General features: G+C 41.7%; 1 long non-coding RNA gene across 1 annotated transcript; it reads right to left on the reverse strand.

Annotated features, from left to right (window-relative positions):
- Positions 1–3,432: 3,432 nt before the first annotated feature.
- On the reverse strand, positions 3,433–26,876 carry LOC131481371 (uncharacterized). The gene is made up of 3 exons (XR_009246258.1): positions 26,644–26,876; positions 24,990–25,202; positions 3,433–3,782 (listed from the first exon to the last, which is right to left on the reverse strand). It is a non-coding gene; the product is annotated as an uncharacterized LOC131481371 (long non-coding RNA).
- Between the last annotated feature and the right edge of the window lie 635 nt (positions 26,877–27,511).

Here is a 27,511-nt window from a genome sequence, read left to right on the forward strand (position 1 = left end):
CAGGTTTTTTTTTTCCTACTGTGACTGCAGGGGAGGAGAGGGAATAGACTACTCTTTGCATCAGCATCTCGGGATAGGATATGGTCTTTTGCTGACACCTCAGAGATTCCGATGAGGGGAAGAGTGCTCCAGATTAACTTGCTGTACCACAATGTTGACTCTTCTCCATTTTGCTGTTTCCTTCCCTAGTATTGTTTTTTTCTCTCAAAACCCTCATTGTTGCAGCTTAATGTGCTTTTTTTTAATTAAACAATTAAAATTTATGAAATTAAATCCTGCTTGGCCTCGTTTCATGCTTTGATACATAGTCATTATTTTCTGGATGATATATTATTGTATTACTGATCTCTTCCTCGGTCCAGTGGTTATTAGGAGATTTTTCTTTTTAGAATCTAAATGATTAGGGTGGTGGTTTTTTGAGGGGGAGATTTATAGTTTAGATCAACTGCTTTTAGTTTTATTGAATTGTGATTGGAGAATGTGGCCTACCGAGTTTCTGTCTGTGTGGATTTATTGAGGTTTTCTTCATTTCTGACTCTATGATTAATACTTGGTCCATGTACTATGGATCTCTGAGATGTAGAAAATTTATTTTCTGTAGCAGCAATAGTCTCCAGGATCTTAGCTAGATTAATGTCAAAGTTCAATGATGCTGGAGTATGGAGGTGGATGCTGCCCCCTGACAATTGGTCAGATGCCACATGTGGCAAGAAGCCCTGGGGACAATAATTGGAAATCTATCTACACTGAGATGCAGGCATGTGCAGGCACAGGTAGCAAAATGAGGGCTGGAGAGTCCATTCAGATTGCTGGGTGGAATGACACAGGGAAGAAGTAAAAATACCATGAAAGCCTCATATGTAGGGGTTGGGCTAAACATCAGCTTTTGACAAGGAACCTGGACTTTGGAGCAAGGCTTAACTAGCTACCACGTGCAGGCAGCTACGTGCACTGATGCAATCTGGGAGTTACCCAGTATTCTTAGGATGTCCCTCCTTCCCTCCAAGGTCTGCATTGTGGAAGAAATAACATTGTCACTATAGCCTGTTTGCTTTTCCTCCTCTCTCCCCACAGGAAGAGGTGCTTAAGAGCGAGGCAGATCTGTTGGAAACAGAAATGAGCAAAATTATCCAAGAACACAGGCCCGAGTGAGGGGTGGTCGAGGCAGCTCCTCTGTCCTCAGTGGAGGGCCTGAGCAGTGGCCATCAGCAGGGAAGGCAATGGCCAGTGACGGGATGATCAGGTCTGGTGTGTACTGAGGCTCTGCATTGCAGCGGGTGCTGTGTGCTATGTGCCCAGGACTCGCTGGGCATCATCACAGATAATTGTGCTGTTATCCCATTGTACAGGTGGGAAGTCAGGCTCACAAAGGTGTCATACTTCTTCCTAAGAAGATCTCAGAGTCACATCCTTTATGCCTTTCTTTCTCTCTTTTTTTTAAAGATTTATGTATTTTTTAAAGATTTATTTTATTTTTATTACAAAGTCAGATATACTGAGAGGAGGAGAGATAGAGAGGAAGTGGAGCTGCCGGGATTAGAACCAGCAGCCATATGGGATCAAGGCGAGGACCTTAGCCACCAGGCCACACTGCCAAGCCCGCCTTTCTTTCCTTTCACAGACACAAGAACCAACTAACGAAGGGCCCAACTCAAACTCCCAGCCTTGAAAATGTCCTAAATATACACATATAAATACGGAATACATTTTAAATTATATGGTTCAAGTACATTATTAAATTTGGGTGCATTTGTTTTATGTGGCTCATAAAAAATTGTCTTTCTGCATCATCTCTTTTCATTCTAATTATTTTGGCTCTACATCATTTTTCCAGCTTTTTTTTTTAAATATGGGAAGTTTGCTGTTATGTGTTTGGGTTCTTTTTCTTGTTTTATTTATAGAACTTATTTTGTGCAGTGTTAACACAATGCATATTGAAAGTGCACACACACACACACACACACACACGCACAAAGGTTTTTTTGACATTCCACACCCCTTTACACTTGAAGATCCTTCACAGCTGTCTGTATTCTTGACTAGCCAGTCACATACCATCTTATACTCTATCAAAAGCATCTCTGCCAATGGTTTCCTTTACATGAACCACGAGTGAGAGGATTAGTATGTATCTACATCAACTGCTATTTTTTGAGATGTGAACAACTATTCAAAGTCTGTAAAATATGACTTGGTGGTCTATATTAACTTATTTTAATGTTTTAAGCACACTTTTTCAATAATTCCTGATTAAATGACTTATTGCCTTTTTGCAATAAAGGGACTAATGGATACTTTTAGGGGTGGTGCTGTATCCTCATATAATTTCACATTACCCCAAAACATTTGTAGGAAAACATACATCTCATCTCCAGATGTTGTGAATGGCAAGGAATCTTTAAATGCTTGTAATGATCAGAGGAAAGAACTAAAGCAAAGTAGAGCACTGGGCAAATTACAACAGCTGAAATATTATTATTATCCACCACTGCCACCTGTCAAATTGAGTGGTGATCTACAAAATCTGCGGTGAGGATTGCCTGATTTTCCAGTCAGCTTCCAAGCTGTGTTTGTGTGAAGACTAAGATATGGATCTGTGCTGTGGTCTGGACTTCGGGGATGCCATTCCTAATTACAAGGAATCAAAGCTCCTTCTATAATGGTTGGCTCTCTGTTTCTCCTGTCCATGGTTTCCTAACCCACAAGGCAGCAAGTGCTGATGTTTCTGAGCACTGGGAAGACTGGAGCTCCTGCATCTAGCCTGGTTGATTGAGCTGCAGGAATAGGAATAGGAATGGCTCAGGCATTTGATTTTTACTGCTCTTCAGATTGAAATTCTCCTGAAAAAAGACAAGACCGGGTGTGAATGTTGAGGTGTAAGACTGCCTTGTTGAACTTGAAAAGACAGATGGAAATGCGTATTTGTTTAGATGGTCTTGCCTTCAAAGACATGCCTCCCAGCTTGTTGTACATTCCTTATTTCCATATTCAGAAAAGCCAGGAAAAGAATTGTCACAAATTCAGGTAGTGCTGAGATGTGAGTTGTCTGCTGTCCAGCCCCTCTCATGGACAAGGCAGCCACATGTTCAACATCAAGAGAGCCTTGGTTATGAACTTCCGGAGGGTATTTGTGTTCATGTTGCAGGGAGATGCCACATCTGACTTCCTGGGTAAGACTAACTTTGTAGAGATGCTTCTGTGCGGGGGAGTTCCTGTGATTACTTGGCTGAGGCCAATTCCCTTACTCTCTGAAGTGGCATCACGCTTGTGGGGGGATGCTATTCCCTCTAGCTCCTGAAAGACATCTTCATCCATTAAGGAAGTGAACTCAGAGTCCTTGTTCTCACACAACAAATCTTAAAGACCAAGCTTGTTTTCTCTGGGGCTTTTTTTCCGGAGAACGCATTCTATGCCATAGGACATCAAAGTTACATATTAGTGGTGTCTCCAAATTAAGTGAAGGTGAGGAGCGGTTAATTTAGGTTGAGATTCTTCTGTAAAGGAAGAAGACAAGAAGGCTGGAAGAGTTCTGTATAGCCCCGAGTTTGCTACGTCTCAAGATTATGGACAATCAAGAGCAGATGAGGTCTCCCATGTGCCCTGACCAATGATTGGCTCTTTATTGGACGACTTACTGTCATACATCCAGTGTAAGTCTATTCTTGGTGGAAAAGTAGTCAAAGGACCACTCACTTTATTTGCGGTCATCACAGTTTATTCAAGTGGGGTTGAAATGCAGCTGCCATCACCTTCCTCCTCCTCCTCTTGTTCGGTCTCAGCCACTGAAAGGAAGCAGAGGTCACGCCCTACTGCAACATCAGTTTTTTTTTTTCCAGAAGGTTTTATGGAATCCTCTTTAAGATCCTGCTGTACAACCTCTTATTTACAGAATCACCCCATTTATAAGATTACCAAATTCTATAAATTTAACATTTTCTTCCTAGTTACTTCTCCCCCCACCACCAACACATACCTGGAATTCTTTTTGGTCATTTACCTAGTAAACTCAGGCTTAAAAGACCTTCTGTCACTTCTAGCAAGCTTTCTTATTTAGCTAGTTTTTTTCTTAAAGACAGAACCTCTCCTCTACTCAGCTCTTGCCTAAAACTGAATTCTTCTTTATTTTTATTTAAAATAAATATATTTTGATTTTTATTAAACAATTTTATTTATTTTTATTTTTAAAATTTTATGATACAGTTCCATAAGCTCAGGGATTTCTCCTTCCATCCATCATATTCCCCTTTCTTCCCTACAGATTTCTCCCACATTATTATAATAGTATAGTCCTTCAACAACTGTCACAAGTCTATCATTCTGCTATTTAAGTGTATCGTGACATTGTAGGTATGGACAATGGTAGAAAGTCCAGCATCCTATTGTCAAGATGTGCTTAACATTTTCATTGGGAGTCCATCTTTTATTTGGAAGTAGAGATGAGTACTGCAATGTATCTTCACTTCTCGAGATGCTAGTTTTTATTATACAGCTTCTATCTCTTTATATATATATATATATATATATATATACATATATAAAATAATATATTAATCTTGTATTTTACATGGAGGTTGGCTTATATCAGAGAGACCATATGATATTTGTCCTTTTGGCACTGACTTATTTCACTGAGCATAATGGTCTCTAGCTTTGTAAATGGTAGAATTTCATTCTTTTAATGGTTGAGTAGTATTCCATTAAGTAGATGTACCATGTATTCTTTAATCATTCCTCTTTCAATGGCCACTGGGGTTGTTTCCATTGTCTTTGCTATTTTAGGTTGTGCTGCTGTAAATGTAGAATTATAGGGCACATTCTCATATGCAGATTTCATTGCCTTAAGTTCACTTAATTGGATGTATTTCCAGAAATGGGATAGCTGGGTCATATGGCAGATCAATTCTCAGTTGTCTTAGCACTCTCCACACTGACTGATCATTTAGGGACTGTGTGTTATTCTTCTATTAGAGTCTGACATACTTATGGACTGTTCACATAAGTGTGTTGGTTGGACTTGTGACTCTGTATGTAGTCCAGGGGCTTTCCACCTCAAGCGTGAACTTGAAATTTCTACACTGTGACTACCTCCAGGTGTCTGCTTCAATAAATGAATGGAATGAGCTTGAAAGAAGTCAGTGTTCAGTGTTTCAGCATGTACTGGGGCCATAGGCAGGCATGGGAATGATCAAGTCCTGATCTTGATCCTATTATTGGAAGAACATCAGAGTTCCTGAGGACTTGGTGGGACTGAGCCCCGGAGTGCCAGCAAGAGACCCTGAGGGCTCTGCAGTGTGGACTTGGGGGAGTGTGTTGCTTCTGCACCACAAGTGTGCACAGATGACTTGGGAGAACTTCATGTGTCACCCTGAGCCATGAAATAGCAACTTTGCAAACCTCCAGAGACAGTGCTATCAGAGGAAAAAATTCCTGAATTATTGCACACAAAAAGCAGAGGTGATGCCAGAGGTTAGACTTCCTTCCCTGTGTCCTGTAGGCAGCCAGCTGTAGGAGGGCCTAGCACAATGGCTGAATTGGCTAATCCTCCCCCTTCAAGTGCTTGAATCCCATGTGGGTTCTGGTTTGTGTCCCAGCTGCTCCACTTCCCATCCAGCTCCCTGTTTGGAAAAGCAGTAGAGAATGGCCCAAAGCCTTGGGACCCTGCACCCACGTGGGAGATCTGGAAGGAGTTCCTGGCTCCTGGCTTCATATTGGCTCAGCTCCAGTCACTGCAGCCACTTGAGGAGTGAACCAGCAAATGAAGGGTCATTCTCTCACCCTCTTCTTCTCTCTGTGGGACTGCCTTTCCAATAAAAATAAATAAATCTTTAAAAAAAAGAGGCCAGAGGAAAGGACTGTGGGCACAAATGAGACACCCACCACCACCAGGGGAAACTAAGGACAGAACAGAGAAATTGAGCACCTGTCTCTCTAAGCCACTCTGCTGACACCACTGCATTTAATGACATAACCTTGTACTGTCCGACTGGCTTAGGAAAACCCAAGTTACAGCTTTATCATTTTGAAACAGCAGCATGTATAAAATGCTACCAGTGACCTTGCTCATTAGAATTATGCTTTGATTAGTTGTTTTTCTAGATGTCTAAACATTGATGGGGTAAACTCAGCGTGGGAGCAAATTTCCTATTTCCTGAGGTCTTCACTGTGGAATCAATCATCTGAGTGAGCCCTGAATCTGGAATGTTCACCTTGAAAGATTAAAGTCCATTAAAGAAAATGTGTTTGAGGGGAGGCAGAGGGAAGCTTGGCTGTCTGGCTGCCAGGCACTTCAAAAGTGAATTTACCTTGGTGATTTAGCCGGAGGCCAAGGTCTGGCCCTTCATTTTTTCAGGTTCAGAAACTGAGAAAATTGGTTTTGTCAGCACACTGAGGTAAGATTGGTTGATCAGGCCCTCAGTCCTACCGACTAAGTTCGCAAGAGACTGATGTGTGTATCAGAACTCCTTTTGCTTAATTCACAATGACAAGTCACATCAGCTAGAAGATCAGACATGTGGGCTGTTTGAGCTCATTCTTTCCCCGTGGTAAAACCTAGGTGGGAAGTCAAACTATCATTGAAACAGGGCCTGCTGAATCTGGAGTCAGATCTCTAAGAGGGCCTGGCTATCTGATTAGGATGGTAAGTGGAACTGACTGTCTTCCTCTCCGCCAAAGCTGTACACTTGGCACAGAGCAGATGGAAAGAATTCTCTGGCTAGGTCACTGCCCCAGTATAGCCCCAGCCATGCACAATGCCCTCTTTCTCTGCTTTGTCCGATGTTGATCTCTCCTGTTAGTGCTGGGCACTTTCATTCTCCAACTGGGTCAATTGCGTTGATCAGTTACAGTCCAGTCCTTGCTCCTCTTTGACCTTGTTCTCACCTACTTAGCATGCAAATGCAAATCTGAAAATGGACAATTTTCTCGACTGACCACCACTTAGCTTCAAGGTCAGGAGTGGCTGTTGTGTCTTCACTGTGACTACATGTCATTACTGTGTAAACCAAAAAGCCCCCTGCACAACCCCTTCAGGCCAGGTCCAGTGGGGCAACTGAGCCAAGGAATTGATGATGACAGGTGATGAACACTTTAAATCATCTACTACCTGGAATACAATGGGGGCAAGCTGAGACAATAGGAGGGCAAGACTAGTATCCTTGAACTGCTTGTTTATCCTCTGCCTTAGCTCTCAGACACACTGGGGATGCTCAGGTTGATAGATGACACCTGTAAATAAAGGAAGAAATACCCTACAGAAGAGAACGGGGAGGGAAATATTGACTGCATTTACTGCCTTTGTGTTGTTGCTCTGATCCAACAGACCCCGAATCCCCCAGCTTGTCTCCCCCGAGACTCCTCACATATGCATAGGATGAGTCATGTCAGCCTTTGCTCTGATTGGATTATATGAGTATATAATGATACTGGGAGCTTGTGTATTAGATTTGATTCTAAGCACTTCACATATTAATTCTTTAAATATTTAAAATAATCCTGCAGAGTTTGGCACTGATATTGCTTTCATATCATAGATGGAGACATAGAAGAGTTAAGTAACTTACCCGAAGTCACTCACTAGCATTAAGCTGTCAGCATGGCCAGAGTGCACTTCAATACTTAGGTGAAAAAATTTGACCGAAGGAAGCTGTATATGTAGTGAACTGAAATCTTCCGCAACCCCCTTGAGTATATATACTTGTAATAGAGAACTGACTGTTAGCCAATCACAGCAGTTGAGCTCCAACCAATCATAGGTGGTCAACTGATCGGCCCATGCCCATGGGAGGGGAGCATGCCATCAGAGAATGCTCATATAAAGTAGATGCTGACAGCAGTCGATCAGGTTTCTCTCTTCCTTCTGTTACATATTGCTCCTGCAGCATCAGTTGTAGGAGTTACAGTGGGGTACCTAGCCAACTCAGTCCTAAATGCTGCTGAGTTCTAGAAGCTGGTTTTTCCTCCAATAAACGTGGCTAAGTTCAACTCATATTTTTTCTTGGACATTTCTAAAAGGTGGAGTCAGAACCTAAATTGTCAGTCTACCCTGTTATCCAGAATGTTGAGCAGAGCTAAAAGGTTTACCTAAACATATTAATCTCTTCCTGTAGTAGATTTTAGCTGAAGATACTAACTCTTCTCAACTTTCCAGAAAGTTGGTTACAATTGGAATGTATTAACAATAGTTGATTCTACTAGTAGTACAATCCTGTGTTGTCATTTGTCTCTCTGAAACTCTGTTTAAATTGAAAGGGTAGGACTATAGAGTCTCTAAATGCCCTTCTACCTTTGACTTTGAAAGTTGTTCAGTAATTTGAGAAGCAGAGAGACAGAAACAGGCAGGATGAAATATTTTGTCTCCCTGGAACTCCGTTTGTTTAGACTGAGAAGGTTAGATTACAGCATCTCCAGGTCCCCCTCTGAATTTGATTTTATTTTTTCAAATGCATATTTTAAATATTTATTTAAAAGAGAGTCACACACACACACACACACACACGTGCATATGCGCTTGCGATATCCTCCATCTACTTATTCACTTCCCAAGTGACAGCAACAGCCATGGCCAGGTTAGGCCAAAGCCAGGAGCCAGGAATGCATTCAGTCTCCCACGTGGATTATAGGGCCCCATTCTTAGGCCATCCTCTGTTGTTTCCTAGGATCATCAGCAGGAAGCTGAATTGGAAGTGGAGTAGCCAGCACTCTCTTGTGGGATGCCAGCATCACAAGCAGTGGCACCACAGCACTGCCTTACTTTAGAGGCAGAGAGAGAAAGAGCAAGTGGGAGTGACCTCCCATCCACTGGCCCACTCTCCAAAGGGGCCACATTTGTGAGCTAGGGTCTCAATCTAGTTCTCCCACATGACAGAAACCCAATTAATTGAGCCATCACTAGTCCCTCCTTGAATCTCCACTGGTGGACCCAGCATTGAACCTAAGCATTCTGATTTGAGACACAGGAGTCTTGTTGAGCTTATTATTCATTCTCTGAACTTGACTTTATAAGTTTACTGCCAGGCTTCCTCTAGTGCTATTTGTGTTTAAGAGTTTAATACTTTATCTAAGATATTAACCATGGGGTCAAGATATACTTTTAGCTACCTTTATGTTTCGGAAATAGCTGTTCTAGCACTAGACATGGTGAGTGGTGCTCCTAGGCTTACTAATCTGAACAAATTCTCATAATCATATTATGGTATAAGGAGGAAGCATCATTCCCTTCAAGAAACTAACTCTTCAGAGAATTTTAAGTGACCTTAAGTCATTGAGTTTGCTTGAGCTTTGCTTTCATCCTCCGTGGTGCCACAGATGTACCTGTCCTCCCATGGTAGCGATTTCTTGAGTAATATACAACAGTGCAGCATGCATTTCTTGGCAGCTGTCTACCAGAGAAACAGTAAGATTGTGCCTGGTGTAATATAACTTTTTCATTGAAGAGAACAAACTGCTCGAGGTGATTTTTGTGGAGCTGTGTGGCACATCAAAACTGTGTGTATGCGCTGTCTTCAAATGGAGCTAGAGATGAATATTTGATTATTTTTTATTTACTGAATCAGAAATTCCCAAGGTTGTACAATGACTCACACAAGATAATCCAAGACAAAGACTGCAACCTCATAAAATGTGACTTTTTTTGGTTATAGGGTAAAGCAATTCAAGTTTATGTAGATCACATCCCCAATAGAGATGAGAACAGCAATCCCAGAATTTAACTCATACTACACATAATTTGGTTTTTGTAGGGGTCATCAGTGATTTTTGCTATGAAGGTTTTTTATGGAGAGACTCTTTGCATACAGAGAAACAAGAGCACTAGTGACCTTGCCGTCACCCTAAAGTTTATCCCGAGACTGCTCTCTGGGAACTATTAAGTTCCTCCAAGCTTCATGTTCTCCAGACTTTCAAAGGAATGTTGGCTTCAAATGGAGCAATCCTCTGGGAAAAACAGGGCCCCATAAATAATACATCAGTTCTAATTATCAGCATGGAAAGTCCATCTCTCTTCGAGATGCCAGGGTGTATTCAGGACTGGGCAGCTGGTGAAAAGGTTGTGTGAAAAAAACCAAGTTAGCTGGGAAGCTTCTTTTGCAGCTAAAATTCCTCCCATTTAACCCAAGGAAAAGCTCAGATACTTCAGTGTGGCTTTGAACTTCCAGGCTGCTATTCTGCTTTCTTGTACAATGACCGGAATTTTCTGAAACTGTACTCTTTTTCAGACATGTCCTTAAGGCAAGGCAAAAGTGTCTAGACAAAGTTATAATGGCTTATTCGTTCTCCCATTCACCCACATGAGTTCTGACACTTCAATGGATTGGGAGCAACTCCAGGGCAGGAACATTTTGTTTTACATCTTAGGTCTTTTTTCCCCCTAATTTTTCCTTTCTATACACAGCAAGTTAGCATTGTGTCTTGAAAGGGTCTCCAGTGGAGATTTTCCTTTTATTTGAAAGGAAACGAGTGAGGGAGAGAGGGAAGAGGAAGAAAAAAAAGAGAGAAAGAGATAGGCTATTCTCCAAATGTCTGTAATAGCTGGATCAGGACCACACTGGAGCTAGCACTGAGGAACTCAGTCCAAATCTCCTGTGTGGTTAGCAGGGATCACATGGCTATTTTGGGCATTACCCACATTCTGTATCCCTAGGAGGTGCATTGCAGGAAGCTGGAGCAGGAGGGAAAGTCAGAACTCAACCTGGGTATGCTAATATAGAATGTGGACATCCTAAGGAATGTCTTAACTGCTGTGCCAAGTACCAGCCCTTCTAAATAATGTTTTACCTACTAAATAGTCTGTCTCCCATGGATAATGTAAAGTTTAGGTTCTCGTGATGAAGATCTACTGAAGGGTAATCTAATTAGATTTTTTTCTTTTGCTTCTATTGCTATTGTGGATAGGTTTATTCCTTACACTTAAGTTAGTACTAACATATAGGAAGCGTGTTGCATTGATCAGATAATGCTAAAAAAAAACACCATGTAAGAAACACAGTGAGTTATAATTCTCTGATATGATGCAGGCTTATGGGTCAGATGGGCAGAGAGACTGGACCCAACTCAATGGCTGTTCTTCAAGCTGCATCAAGCTGCAGAACCATCGTGTCAGGCAAGCTCATGCTCCATGGGTGGCATTTTGCTTTGTCCTGGCTTGAAGAACAACAGTTCCCTGCAGGTGGCTCTGTTTCTGTTGATGACACAAATACAAGGGAGCAAACCTGTTAATGCTTGGGGTGGTTGAATTTTGTGACCCTGAATGATATACTAAAGTCCGAATTCTGGTTCACTGACTACCTGTGAATATGACCTAATTTGGAAGTGGAGTCTTTGCAGATGTAGTCGAATGAAAATGTGTCCAGATTGAGTGAGAATGGCTCTGATGCCATCATTCGTGTCCAATCACGAGAGCTATTTAGACTCAGACACCCAGGGAGAATGTTACATGATAATGAAGATAAAAATCACAGTTATGCTGACACAACCAAGACACTCCAAGGTTTGTTGGCAACCAGCAGGAGCTAGAAAGGTGCAACAGATTCAGACTCTAATCCTATGAAAAGGAAACATCTCTTTCTGAACTTTGAAGTTGGGTTCCTGGCCCCCAAAACTCTGAGAAGTTTCTGACTTTTAAGTTACTGAAGTTAGAGTAATTTGTTATGGCAGTTCCAGGAAAGTTAGTACAAGAGCTAACCCTGTCACTTGTATTGCATTTCTTTGGCCAAATCAAGTCTCACGGCCCTGCCCAAAGTCAAGACACACAGAGAACATACTCAACTCCTAAGAGCCCAAGGTGAGGGTGTGACTATGGAGAAGGAAACAAAGTGGGAGGTAGTCATTGAATCTGTCATGTAAACAATTCACATTGGTATATAGAGGCATCTTGAGACAGGAGAATCTCATAATCAAGAACACAGATCTTTGTACTATGAGGCATTTAACTTTGGTCATTGATCCACAAGATCTTAGGCAAGTTATTCACTTCCAAGTACCAGCTCCTTTATATGTACAATGAGAATGCTAGTAGCATCTATTATGTAGGACTTTTATTAGTATTTTATCAACTTATTTTTGTGAAGCATTTATTTCCCTTGTCATCATACAGCAGGGGCCAATACATTTTACCTCATTATTATTGCTATAGTAACTTGCAGTGAAGAACTGGGGAATAAAGACACTGTCTTCCCATTGACTTTAGAGGGGAGAGGAATAGTGGCCATGCCAATGTGAAAATTTGTACTTTGATTCGAAGAGAATTGTTTAAGAAATGTGAGTGTTTTTTTAGGTGGGTATGGGTTATATTGTATGAAGCAAAGGGAGAGCTAATGTTCATGGGAAATAGCCAGTTAGTTTTAGAGAATTTTAAAATGATTCCAAAGACAGATAAGAAAAAGCTCTCAATTACTGAAGAATGAGGATAGGGAATATTTATGTGAGACAACACTGAGGGAATAGAGGGACATGCAGAAGCAAGATTCAAAGTTTGACCCCATAAACTGACATGCACAACCACAGAATTGAGTGACCATGATATAAAAATAGGCAAGAACTTCAGTACATTCATGGGAAAGGTATGTTATGAAAAAAATCTATGCATGGACTTCAAAAAATTTGCTTTGAACCCAAATAACCTAATCTTTTAATTCCATTTCCACATACTTTGCAAGGTACTCTCACATACTGTCAGGACTGGGGGTCTCAATCAATGGGATGGGATGCAACATTGTAGTGTGGGAGTAAAATAAATGTGCGATTTTAAGATGAATCAATTGGGAGAAGGTACCGTGTGGACCAAGGCATGGATAAATGTTTCCTTGTTAGGGAAGCCACAAACACACTGGATCCTTTGCCTAGTATTTGGGGGAAAATGCTTTTGCTTGTTCTAATTGAAAAGCAGAAGCTAAAGATGCATGCAACCTCTTTTCTTTTGAAGGAAAATTTGTCTTCTCATTTTATGCAAGTGGGCAAATACACATAAAACAATCTCTTCTGAGAACAACGAATGTTTCAGGGAGATTTCAGTGAAATAAGTTCTTTGTGATTTCATGACCTAACCTTCCCTAAAGAAGATTGGGGAAAAAAGACATGAATGCAAGAAATAAAATATTAAAAAGAGATGCAGAATAACGGAGTAGGAATTCATTGTTAAAGAAGATTTATGCATTCTCAAGAGTGCCTTAAAAGCTTTCTTTAAAAATCCCTTCAGAATGAGCACTGTGCTTAAGGAAATCTTTCCGAGGAAGTCCATGGAAAAACGAATTTTATTTTATTATTTAAAGGAAAAACACTTACTTATAGTGGTGATTTAGGATTTATTATTTTAGACCAAGTCCTGCCCCAAAAAAAATGTTGCTCGTTGCTATATCCTGTCACTGTGTTTTTTAGGTTATATGTGAAAGCTATTAGATCAACATAGAGTAGCTACAATGAATCATTAAAAATAGTTTTGCAGGGAAAAAAACTATTTTCTTAAGGGAAAAACTGTTCTCTTTGACAGATGAGCCAATTAACTATTGAATTGTCTGTCTTTGTTCATACACCAGGAAGTGATGAGTTGCAAATACGCAATAACTCAGGTAGGGATAGCACAGAAGCAATTAAAACAAATAAATCTCATTATTTTTGATTTGTATTCTCACTCTAATCAACTAATAAAATGAGCTACAAACATCTGGAACTGGGAATTTTATGGATTTTGTTTAATCTTAGGGTTCTACCTAGGGTTTGAAAAGAGTGAATATGTATGATGGATTGGATCGTATCAGACAGTTATATGGCCTCTTTGAAGCTTAGGTAGCTGTATGCTATTGTCTCTTCTGTTAAGAAGGCTTTGCACTTGAACTTCAGAGCATAGGGGAGACAATAGTCAAATTTCAGGATGAGAAATTGTATCTATGTTGGTTAATTTCCTTCCTAGGCTTATTGATTGGTGTAGCCGAATACAGGGCTTCTGACTAATTTTATGTTAGCCTTCTAGAGTGACCACAACACTCAGGGGCAATGCATTGATGAAATGACAATATGTAAAACCTGACCTTTGCTAAAAGAAGCTGACAGCCCAGGGGTAGGTCAGGCTAGGCTAGTCTGCTGCACCTGTTGGCATGAGAGCCAGAATGGTTGCAGGCCACACAGGTTAGGCCATAGCAGCAGCTGCAAGTACCAGGACTGGATGCAAGTCACATCAGGTTGGACCGCAGTACCTCCTGGCAGGAGCAAGATCTGGGATAGGTCAACAGCCCTCCACATGTGGCTGTTTGGGTTACAGGGCGTAATGAAAGGGGCTCCCCTGTACAAACAACAGGGTTTCTGTTTTGTAGGAATGAAGGTCATGCATAACAGCAGGTGTAGAAAAACAATGAGATTCAAGCTCTAAGGGTCATGTTGCACATCTTTCTTACAAATATCTTTCTTTGCTCTTGAGAAAAGATTTTAACTAAAAACATGAGGACAGGTAAATAGCTATCACCTTGCTCCTGTATGTAAAAGGGAGACTTTGGTGGATGTCTTAGATGATCCTTTCCTTGTTTTGAGAGCCTGGTAGTTGAAACACCTTTAATGATTCCTGCTCACCTTTGCCCAAAGATTTTTCTTTTATTTGCTTGAAAGGCAGAGTGACACAAAGGGGCAGATACAGAGAGAAAGAGGTCTTCTGTCTGTTGTGGTCCACTCCCCAAATGGCTGCAAAAATAGGGAACCAGTCTGAAACTAGGAGCTAAGAATTCTATCTGGGTATCCTATGTGGGTGGCAAGGGCCCAAACATTCAGATCATTCGCTGCTTTTCCAGATGCTGTAGCAGGGATTTTGATGGATGAAAAACACAGCCTCCAGGACTTGCAGCATAGCTTTGATACTAGATGCCAGCATCACAGGTAATAGCTTAACCCACTGCATCACAGTGTAGGTCCATGCCCAGAAGTGTTTCAGCAGGCAGTTTTGCCTCATCTGCTGTGACTTGGAAATGCTCATGGTAAGAATGTAGAGATGGAAAAACCATTTCAACACTTCAAAGATTCAGGAAAGACTTAGGACCACTCTACCTCAGGGGAGTCACTGGGGAGAGGCATGTATCTCACATTGTATCCCCATCCCACATGTGTTCCCAGCATGTGCTGCACACAATAAGCATGAGTTCAATGCTTGTGTCTTGGATTGTGTGCTTCTTTAAGGGGAAGAGCATTCAAAGACAAGAGAGCAGGCAGTCTTCCCTTAGTCCTCCATCCTTTAATCCTGTGCCCAGTGTGAGTGAGAAGGTAAGTAAGTGGAAGAAATCACCTTTCACTCCCTGGGGCTGTAGCAGAAAGAACACAAGATGAACAGAACTAACAGCCTGGTAACCCAGCGCGGTTTGGTGAAGTGGTGAAGGTGAGAAAGTGAGATGCTTTAAATTGTCCCATTATCTAGGGCCGGGCACTAATGCCCTCATTTGTCAGCTCTCTCAGCCCTCATTATATTTGCTTCATTTACCAAGGAAGAGGCAGGGTTCCCATTCTCCACTATTTTCCAGGCACTTCTGACCCTGAAGGAGAATTTCTAGGTTGTGTTCATAATGGATCGTTTTCCCTCTTAGCCCAGAAAGCTGCACCATCTCTTTCCACTCAACATCCTGAAAGGGGGCAAAAGTGCAGTTCCTGAAATAGTAGCAGGGGGCGGGGGGGAGCCATAGGTCTTTAGTCCTTCCTGGTTTGCATGCACTTTCCCACTGTTCTTAAAAAAAAATGCATTAATTTATTTGAAAAACAAAGTCATGGGAAGTGAGAGCTATTCCATCTACTGGCTTACTTCCTGAATGGTTACAAGAGCCAGGGTTGGGCCAGGGTGAAGTTCAGGGCCTGGAACTCCATCCAGGTCTCCCAGGTAATGGCAGGGGCCCAAGCATCTTGGTCGTCTTCCACTCTCTCCCAGGTGCATTAGGAGGGAGCTGGATAGGAAGTGGAGCAATCAGAACTTCTGACCAACATCACAGGCAGCAATTAACCCACTGTACTGCAGTGTCAGCTCTTACCCCACGTTCTTATTTCACTTTTAGGGTGGCCCTAAGGGAAGAAGCATGCCAGGAAACTCACTGTCTTCTGAACGAGATAAGAGTATAGTGTTGATGATTTTGTCGGGGCCCTAGGACTTAAGAATTTTCTTTTCTTCCTTTAAAGGCTTTATGTTGATGTTGGCATGATGGTAGCAGGACTATCATGAAAAGTCAAGGCGATAGAGATGTGAGAGGTCATAGCCCAAAGAGGCTACTTTTCTCTGTGCAGTTCATAGCTGGCAGCCTACAAGTGCTGACATTCCATATAGGCTCTGGTTCATGTCACCACTCACTCCACTCCCCATCCAACTCCCTGCTTCTGACCTAGGAAAGCACCTGGAGGACGGTCCAAGTCCTTGGCTTCCTGAACCCACATGGGAGACCCAGAAGTTCCTGCCTTCATAGTGGCTCAGCTCTGGCCATTGTGGCCATTTGGGGAGTGAACCAGCAGATGGAAGAGCTTTCTCTCTGTCTCTCCTTCTGTCTATTAATCTACTTTTTCAATAAAAATAATAAATCCAAAAAGAGAAAGAGAGAAACCAGTTATGCCTCATCTCCCAGGCCACTATCCTCCCCTTCATAAAAAATATCACTCAAAGTCTCAGATGTAGAGCAAGCCTATCTTTAAATAAAATTTTATTTTATGAAATTCTTATGCCATCAATTAAAATGTACTCATGGTAGAAAAATTATACAGTAGTAAAAGTAGGCAGTAGTAAAATGTTCCATGTAGAGGGCAGAAAGGGTTTACATTCTTTTTGCCTATCCCTGGCAATTCTAGCTTTCTTTTCTGGAAACAAGTTGTTCAACTCCCTTAGGTAATTCCAATATCCATTTCTAAATTTTTTTTTGAATCCCTGAGAAAAATGCTTAGGAGAGAGACGGAGTTTCTTTCTTTCTTTCTCTTTCTTTCTTTCTTTCTTTCTTTCTTTCTTTCTTTCTTTCTTTCTTTCTTTCTTTCTTTCCTTCCTTCCTTCCTTTTTCTTTTCTTTTTCTTGGGGGGGGGAGTGATTATTAAGGAGTCTTCATAAACCAAGCTTGGTGATAACAGCGCCCACTAGAAATAGCAAATCACAAGTCCATATGGCAATCCATTCAGTCGTAACCCCAACAGGACAATTGCTCATTACCCTGAAGTCCATTTGTTAAACTGAAGACCTATGTCCCAGCTTCCCCAACAATATAAGTTATCTTAAGAGACATGTAACGAATAACCTGGGCACACTTACAAGCTGCAGACATTCACCTGTCCCTGGTTTCTCTGCCCACATTCCATTACTGCTAGGCCTCACCTCTCTGCCTCTCTGCAACTCCTGATAGTACACAAATAAGAAATACAAAGCATCTTAGCATTGCTGTCTTCATTGTCCCGTCCAAGCAGTGGACAGAGGGTGAGGAATACAGACACAAAAGGGCCATGCTCAGAGGATACCTGTCCTCAGAGGTACAGGGAAGGCATGGACAGTGGCAGAGTCCAGCATCCTATTGTCAAGATGTAGTAAACAGTTTCATTGGGAGTCCATTTTTGTCTGGAAGTAGAGATGCATACTGCATTGTATCCTCACATCTGATAGTCTCCATTTCACAATTACTACATACCATTAAATGAAAAGCTGCAATACAAAATCAGCAACAGGAAGAAAAATAGAAATTTACAATGCCATGAAGTGAAATAACATGCCACTAGCTATGATAATCTCAATTACACAGTTACTATACATCCCCTTAAATGAAAAACCACAAAACAAAATAAAGAGCAGGAAGGAAAAAAAAAAGAAATTGAAACACCATGAAGTTAAATAACATGCTACTGAATGACTAATGTGTCGATGAATAAGTGAAAAAGAAAATCAAGAACCTTCTTGAAGAAAATGATGCTACTGTATGATCAATGAGTCATTGAGCAATTTAATCAGAAGAAAGTGTTTTGAAGAGATGAAACTAACAAAAATATCAAGATATCAAACAATACTTAAAGATGTTCTCTTGGGCCTGGCGGCGTGGCCTAGCAGCTAAAGTCCTTGCCTTGTACGCACCAGAATCCCATATGGGCTCCGGTTCTAATCCCGGCTGCTCCACTTCCTATCCAGCTCCCTGCTTGTGGCCTGGGAAAACAGTTGAGCTCAGCCCAAAGCCTTGGGACTCTGCACCTGTTTGGGAGACCTGGAAGAAGTTCCTGGATCCTGGCTTCAGATCAGTGTAGCACCGGCCATTGTGCTCACCTGGGGAGTGAATCATCAGACGGAAGATCTTCCTCTCTGTCTCTCCTCTCTCTGTATATCTGACTTTCCAATAAAAATAAAATAAATCTTAAAAAAAAAAGATGTTCTCTTGACAGAGAAAAGAAATAGCACCCACCGAAACCAAAGGCAAATGTGAAGAATATCCCAGTAAAATAACAGATGATTAAATCAATGAACAATCCATTGCTAAAATGACAGAACCAAATTACCACTTGTTTGTATTAACTCTGAATGCAAACAGCTTAAACTCATCAATCAAATGTCATAGATTAGTAAACTGGATTAAAAAACAAACCCTTCTATTTGTTGCCTGCAGGAGATGTATCTCACTAACAAAGATCAGCAGAAACTATATCTCATGGATTTTGATATTTTTGTTAGTTTCATCTCCTCAAAAACACTATCTTTTTAGTATAATCCACATTTTATGACATTTCACAGCTCATCAATTTTAAACAGTGTCTACTGATTGTGTTTAAGTAGGAATCTGAAGTATTTTATTCTCTTTGATCTGTACCTGATTCCTTCCTCTTTTAATAAGGCTATGTCACTTTTTTTTACAATGTGATTCTATATATAAAGTTTACTGCTGAGCCAAATGTTGTGATTTATTTAATATTAGCTTCCTATTACTATAAGAAAGTACACCAAAACTTAGCAACTTCAAATATTAAATATTTGTGAGCTCACATAGCCAATGAATGTGAGATAATAAACATAGTTAGAACAACCTAACTGGGTAGTTCTAGCTTGGGAGTCTCTCTTCATGTTTTCAACAAGATGTCAGTCCCAATGATTCATGTCTCTTTCACATGCAAGCTTCACTCTCCCCTTGCTGAGGTCCCAAAAAGTTTCATGCTATTCTAATATCAGGGGATTGGATAGCATCTCATTTTCTAAACCAAGTCCAGGGGAAGATGAAAGTCCTTACTAGTGGCTCTACCTGCTTTCAGTCAGAAGCCTTGTGAGCTAAAGGGACAAGTTGTCTGCAGTCCACATGCTCACTGGTGGGCCAGATATGATGACTGCAAGAAACTGTTCTATCAGCAAGCGTGGAAAGAGGAGATACACAGGACCCAGCAATTCACAGGAATTCGTAAATCCAGCAGGACACAGTTGAGTTTCTTGGTTTCAAGGGTTGGGAAGAATTATTCATGGCTCTTAGCTATGCCTTCTAAGCATGTGTTTCCATTTTTTTTTTGAGGTATCCCTCCTCCACCCTGACTACCACCATATGTTATCATTTCCTCGGCCTGCTCTATGCTTGTGGAAGTTTGGGAATGCAAAGTCCTCTATCATTTGTTTATTGTTTCTGGCAAAGCTAGAGCTATTTCTTCCAATACAATTCCTGTAGAATCTTTAGAAATCTCCTGTGAATATTGTGGAAATTGATGCCATTAGATAAAAGGTAAACCCAGAAATCTCTGCAATAAGCCCTGTTCTATCTGAGGATTTTGTTGAAAAGACAACTAAAGGACAATACCCTTAAGTAATTGTCCTGAAAGCATTGTTTTAACAAATCTCTGGGATCCTGCTTTGGAAATTGTGGAAAACACAGGCTATGAGATACGTATCTATCTAGATACCTATATATAAATATACATACATACACATATCTATCTAAATATATATATATGTATTTTAAAATGCTTTTTTTAAAAGGCAGATTTACAGAGAGAAGGAAGATAAAGAGGTCCTCCATCCACTGATGCACTCCCTAACTGACCGCAATGGCCAGAGTTAAACCAGTCTGGAGTCAGGAGTCTCTTTCAGGTCTTCTATGTAGGTGCAAAGCTTTGGATCATCCTCCGCTGCCTTCCCAGGCCATAAGCAGGGAGCTGGATGGGAAGCAGAGCAGCAGGACATGAATTGGTGCCCATATGGAATGCTGTCACTGACAGCCAGAGGATGAACTAGTTGAACCATGGTGCCCAACCCTCAAAATACTTTTGAATAAATGTAAACTTACATAAGTGTGCTGTAATATGACTGGACAGCATCTGTTTTGAAGCACTGAAATGTTTATTACACAAGTTTGAAAAGAGACTCTATCAGAGCAACATAAGTTCTGCTAAAATTGAGGCAAGAAGCATCATCAAACGCATGCTGAAGTTGGGTGGAGTATGTAAATTTGTTGGGAAAAATGACTGAAAGAAATTGAGTTTACAAATAGCTCATTGTAAGAAAGGATAAGATGATAAAGATGAAATTCAAAGCAGCAGACTAACCACATAGTTTTGCCATGAAAAAAATTGTGCTTATACCTTAATTCAAGAGAACTGGCTATGCTCACAAAATTTTGAGAGCTATTTTTTTTGCTCGGTGTATGCCAAAACTGTTGTATCCAGATCAGTTACAAGCAAGAGAAGGGGTTCAGGAGCATGTTAAACAGATGAAGGTCAAGATTCTGAACATTGCCTTGAAGAATTGCAACAGGAAGGGAGACATGGCTCTGCTAGTACAAAGCTGAAGAGGAAGCACGATCATAGTTGTGGCTAGTGAGCAGCAGGAGTGGGCCAAATCAAAGTAGACTAGGCGAGCAGGAAGGTCAGAAAGATTTGTGTGTGTGTGTGTGTGTTGGGGGGGAATTGGAGTGGTCAAGGCATTTTTGGAAAGCTGTTACATCAGTTTGCCATGAGTGTTTTGTGGAGAGATTTAACAGAAAAATGCCTGAGACAGCTTCCTTCCCCACCCTGGCAATGCTCCTGCTCATTGCCCTCATGAAATGGGGGCAACTGAGTAAGAATTTCAATGGGAACTCACTAGACATCCAGCAGACAGTTCTGATTTGGTTTGTTTTCACTTCTTTTTGTTGTCTAATCTCAAAAGATTTTTAGGGACAGGCATGTGACATAGCAAGTTAAATTGCCACATGGGATCCTATATGGGAGTATTGGTTTGAATTCCAGCTGCTGTGCTTCCAATCCAGTTCTTCACTAATGTACTTGGGAAACATCAGAAATGGGCCAAGTCTTTGGGCCCTTTTAGCTCATGTGGGGGTCCCAGATGGAGTTTTGGTCTTCTGACATTGACTTGACCTAACCCTGGCCATTGTGTGTCTATCTCGGGGGTGAATCAGTGGATGGAAGAGCATGCATGCTCTTTCTCTCTCTTTCTCTTTCTGACTCTCCTTTCTGTCCCTCTGCCTTTCAAAAATAATAAATAGATCTTTTTAAAATATCTTAAAAATCCACCTAGTTCTCTTTAGTTAATAATGTGAAAAAGATTACATTGTTAGGTAAATTCCCAGGATGCTCAGTTCTTCAAAAATGCACTACATGTTTGGCACCATGGAAATTAGTATCAATATGAAGTTAGTTCTTCATATTGACAGATGAAGTTTTCAATTTTCAACTGTGTGGAGCTCGTGCATGGAGTGTCACTTAGGTTCTCCAGGGTAGAGCCTTGTGCTGTCTTCCCTGCACGGCTGCATTTGGGGGCCTGCAGAAGCACAGCACTGAGGACTCTGCCACCCAGCATGTGGCCCCGCGTCCCTCCTCTTCCAGTGTTGAGCCTCCTTTGCTGTTCCCTGGGCCTTGTGTTCCACTCTACAATTCGGTTTTTCCACCAAGAAACAAACCAAACAAAATCTGAAGGTCTCCAACTGAGTGAGAATGAGTGAGCACAGGGAAGGTTCGCTGGCTCTTCAGAGTGGAGAGAATCCTGTTGAGTCTTTCAAAGAGCTCTGTTTATCAGTTTCCATCCCCATAGGAGCTCCTTTACAATCTGATTTCCTCTCCTGAGCTAAATCAATTTCCATCTTCTTTCTGCTTTCCTCTTGTCTATAGAAATAGTTGACCTTCTATATTTCTCTTCCATTTCTGTTCTGTTTGCCCATGAGTCAGCATCTTTTTGTTTTTTTATGTCCTTCCTTACCAGTTCTACGCTGATGTTTTAGAAGGAAAGGGATATAAACATCCTTGGTTATTTTTCCATGCATAGCTCTAAAGTCTATGAGAGAGGATTTCTACTTGTGAAATTAAAAAAAAAAAGACTTATAACACAAAAATTCAAAACAAAATGAAATCAATCCATATCCGCTCTAGTAGGGGTGTGTGTGTGTGTGTGTGTGTGTGTGTGTGTGTGGAGGGATTAAAAGCAACTCATATTGCCCAAAGTGATTATGCTCTTTCATAGCCTCAATCTTCCAGAAGATTAATCATGACCCTTCACTGAGCAGAAACACCCCATCCCTTCTCCAGCACCCAGACCTCTCCCAAGCACTTGTAGGCAATGCTGCTGGTGAGAGTGCAGCCAGCCAAGGAGAGCAGATGGCATTCAAGCCCTGATTAATCACTGCTCTTGCCTGCTCAGTTTCCAGCTGTGGTCTCTGTCCTTCCTGGTTTCTTTTCTCCCTAGCAAAAGGTTAGAAACATTTGTCTGTTATTAATCTCTTCTGGTCATTTTGGCTCCACGTGATTGGTGGTTAGCTCTGATTTTTTTACTTCATCTCAAAGCTATTATTTGGCTATAACGATTGGCCATTGACTGTGTGAAATGATAACCAGGAAGCTGAAAGTCACACTAAAGGAAACCGACAGGGACCCAAGACATCTTTCCAGATGTTTCTAGAATTGGGTCCATGAAAGATGCTTGGTCATATGACACAACAAAAACAGTGTGGCATTCTTTATGATGCTGCCTTAGTCTAATAAATGGTTGGCCAAACTTCTCAACACCATAGGAGTATCTTTGGCTACATAGTTCAGGAAGGATTCAGCAATCTGGCAAGATCACTCTTTTCTCTAAGCAGGGGCTCTGAATGAGGTGTCCCTCAGGATTTCCTTGGTATCATTGCCATAGACACATGTTCAGACTTTACCTCAGGAGACAGAGACAAAGCACCTGTCTTTGGAAATGTTTCCAGGAAGCACTGCTCTAAAGAAATGTCACCAAAGTGAAAGAGGATGAAGCTGGCGTTGTGGCATAATGGATAAAACCACTGCTTGCAATGCTGGCATATCATAAGGACACTTGTTCAAGTCCTGGCAGTTCCATTTGTGATCCAGCTCCCTGCTACTGGTCTGGGAAAAGCAGCAGCAGGTAGCCCAAGTGCTTGGGCTCCTGTGACCCTAGTGGGAAACCTGGAAAAAGTTCTTGGCTCCTGGCTTTGAACTGGCCCAGCCCAGGTCATTGTAACCATCTGATAGTGAACCAAAGGATGGAACAGCCCCACCCCCACTCCATTCTCTCTCTCTGTAACTCTGAATCACTTTAAAAATTAAGTGAAAGAGGTAGTGTAAAAAAAATGAAAACTTGTGAACCTGAGTAGAGGCCTTGGGCCCAGTTAACTTGCTTCTCTCATTAACAGGGAAGCCACATAATTTCTCATTCACACTACAAGAATTGAGAGAGGGAGTTATTAATAAGTTCATCAGCACAAGAAACGTAAATTGAGACTGTCCGGACAAACGGGTCACCCTACTCATTAGTCAAATGGGAGATTGCAGCAGACAACTCTGAGATCCCTTCTAGATTTATGATGCTGTAATTTATGACAACTGGAACAGGCGCAAAATATGTTCTCATTCCAAGCACGTGCATGTGATACAGAATTGTTGAGGCTCCATTGTCACTAAGGAAGCTGAAATGGGAAAAACACACAGTTTGGAGCTGAGACCTGAGGACATGGAGGTTGAAAGGCCAGCCTTGTGACGCCACCAGGACTGGCTGGTTTTGGGGGAACAAAGGTCCCCAAAAGGAATGGATCAGGAGTGGCAGATGTTTAGTTAGGATGTCTTTCAGTTGCAGCGGTGCTGCCCACCAAGCCCCAAGGTCAGATAGGAGTGCTATTTGAGGTCTTTTGACATTTACACACATTGCTGTGCCATATACCAATCTGAGACTTGGAGACATTTCCAGATGATCCTCCAATATGTTACACACAGAGTTTGTACAGCTGTTTTCGTGGCACCTCTCTGCCATGTTGGCATAATTAAAGAAATGGCTGTTTAGGTTAATCTGATGTTCTGACTAACTAGAAATTAGTACTGGTAACATATACCACATAGAAATAACCATATTTTCACAATCAAAATGTATTAGATTAACCACAATAACCCTCAAAAATTAACCCGAACCCTCATCACTGCTCTGCATGCTCATAATGAAGATCAGGTCCCACCGTGGCTGCAAAAGGTCAGCTGCGCAGAATCTGGGCATCCATAGTTTTGATGAACACCAGATATATTTCCATTGTATTTGTGTTGGTGTTTATCAGGAACACATTGGTGACGCATTAGAACATTGATATGGTCATCAAAGGCAAATGCTATAATTTCAAGAAAGAATTAAACTTAGTTGTTTGTGTGATGTCAGGTATCAGGAGAATTAGCAGAGATGTGGGGGGACAGGCGCTCACAAATGGGAAGAAGAGAAATGTAAGGAAGGAGGGGAAAGAGAGAATTACAGAAGGGAAGAGGGAGAGAAAGAAGAAACGGGAGAGAGAAATAGAGAGGAAGAGGGAAAAGGGGAGAGGGACAAACGTATCGACAGAGAAGCAAACAGAAAAATAGAGAAGACACTAGAGTGGAGAGGAAAAGGAAAAGGAGGTTAGACACAGGTGTGTGTATGAGCACACACACATGTATCCTGGGGAAAAGAAAGGAAGTCTTTGGGTAGAATTTTTGGTCAAAACTTAAAATCTTCTATTGGTATTCAGCTGCCAAAGCCAACTATACACAATCCAGTGCATTTCACATAGATTTCAGCTTCTGCTGTTTGGAAGGAAATCACTCACCATGGCTGAGCTTTGGGGGCTTCATCAGTAAGACTGGCATTGATGGAAAACTCCTTGCTTCCGCCCCAGGTCAAGGCCAGTCGACTGTGAACAACTTAGTTCCCACAACTGCAATAGTGTCATCCCTTTGTGAGAATCCAGAGAAGCATATGCTTAGTCCAACCTTAGAATTTTCTTGGCTGCAAAATGGTTTCAATTCTTACCATTTCATACCTGTTTGTATGAATAGCAACACATCAAGGAGAAATCATTTTGGTCTGGCTAGAAGTCATTTTCAGAGTGGCCTGGGAGAGGGTGCCTTTTCATGAGGGAATTCAGGCAGAGAAAGAAGGCAAGAAATTTTCGTTTGGCTCATCAGGTGACATGGTTTAACATGGCCAGCTGACCCCACCTGAAGCTGGAGGTTCCAGTGAAAGTTTTGAAAATAACTGGCAAACAGTCACTTTCACCTGGGGAATACTGGGCCTGTGGATTTGGCCTCTTTGTGCTGGAAGATGGACAGTGTGGATAGTAGAGAGAGGGCCTAAAGTAGACCCATGGCAGAATCAAGGAAACAGAGGCCTGGGCATGTGGGAAGGGCTGGGTCTTCAGTGGGAGCAGCAGAAGTTGAGAACGAGGTGGTTTGTCTATGTCCCAGGGATGGGAAAGGAGTGAGTGCCTGGGCTCACTTATGAAGGTTCTTAAGTAACAAGGAAGCAAAGCAATACAATTTGGCTTTCTATTGTGATCAGTCCATTCCGAAAATGTATACATGAACTGACTGAAAACTCTCAGGGACAATGTATGAAGAAAATACATGGGGAAAAAACTTTCAACCCTAATGTTTTATGACTCTACAGATCAATGACTGCTTGACAGCTATTCATTGGTTGAGGACAGGGATCAAGCCCTATGCATCTTTTTATTTACAACTGCATACAATAATTGACACACTCAGAGAACTCAGTAATGAATTATTGGTTTGCTGATTGGCTGATGGATGGGTCACATCCCACCAATTTACTACTTGGTTGCTCATCATGGCTTTGGGTCTTATCAGAGTCAAGCTAGCAGTAGATCAGTTGTCTCCCCTGTTTTATAATTTTCCTTCTATATACCCAAGAACATCAGCAACAACATGGGTAGTTTAACTCAATAAAATTCAGAGACCTATTGAAAGGTATAGCATAACCATGTGACAGCTCTATGGAGCAAGAAAAAGAATGTTCTGGAAGTGAACTCAATTTCCCAGGTAGAAACAGCCAGTATGGATAATGATAGAGAAGTTTTAGATGCTCTCACTGTAACAGATGCTTGAGCAATCCATGAATCACTGACGAGAATGATGTGGGTCTTCCGCAAAAGTGTTTCTGAACCACAAGAGTTGCACATTCTGGTTATGATTCATATTATTTTAGTATTTCTAAAATAAGAACATCACTGTCAAATCTGCTTGGTTGGTGAAGATGTTCAGCATCTGGAGTGAGAAAGTGTCCCAAGAAGTATGAGATGGGAATGTTGGGAATCAGCAACATCATGTGGATGTCCATCTTCTGTCTCCACTGGCTCCAACTACCCCTCTGTTGCCACATGGGACAGGTTTCATCATTGGATTTTAGCACTAAATTGTGAACTTCATGATGGCAGAAGCCCTGTCTTTGTCACCAACACTTACTTTAGGGTTGTTGTTTGAAACAGACCAACTGTCAACCTGGCTATGGACAGACTGTGTGGCTGTCCATGCATCCTGTGTAGGTTTTCTTTCCCCTTCCTAGAGTCCACTACTCCCCATGGAAGCTCCTCCAGCTCTGCCTCATCAGGTACAGGCACAAACTTAGAGAGGACTTGGCAGACTCTTAGAGAACAAAGAGACCTCCATTTCATGGATGAGAAAACCCATGTCCAGACCAGCTGAAGGAAAGCAGTGAACTCATAGCACATCTCAAGGCAGAACTCAGCTTCCTGCTGCATCATCCCCTTGCACCAGTTTAAAGTTTTGAAGTTTGGTGAAATTCTAAACCAGACTCAATTGGTGGAGGTGGGATGAGGTGGTTAGACATTTGTTTAATACTCTTCTGGATATGGTTCCTCAAACCCCTGTGCCCCAACCATGTTTGTGAAAAGACTTGGCAGCAGAGTGAAAAGAGGAGCACAGGGGGCCTCTCAAGGGCTTCCTTCTTTTGGGCTAATTCCATTCAGCTCCTTAGTTGGCACTCAATGTCCCCCGAGTTCCTGGCCAACTTGTTTGGCTGTTTTCCTTGAGCAACAACCAAAACACATTGTGCAACTTGGAATCTTCAAATCACATCTACATCTGCTACCAACATGACCCTTATAATGACTGTGTGAAGCAGCAAAGGTGATGCAGAACAGAAGATTTGGGCTATAGCAGCATTGGACTTGGCCAGTGTTCACGCAGAGTCCTTTGGGGGCTACCTCATTCTGTCCATATCTGTGTTCTTTCTGTAAGTTCTGGTCTCCCTGTGTTCATGTCTCCCGACTGCCTGGCTTGCCCAGAAGTGTCATTGCCAGCACCCAGAGTT

Source organism: Ochotona princeps, chromosome 11 (genome assembly GCF_030435755.1).
Source record: "Ochotona princeps isolate mOchPri1 chromosome 11, mOchPri1.hap1, whole genome shotgun sequence".
Lineage (NCBI taxonomy): Eukaryota > Metazoa > Chordata > Mammalia > Lagomorpha > Ochotonidae > Ochotona > Ochotona princeps.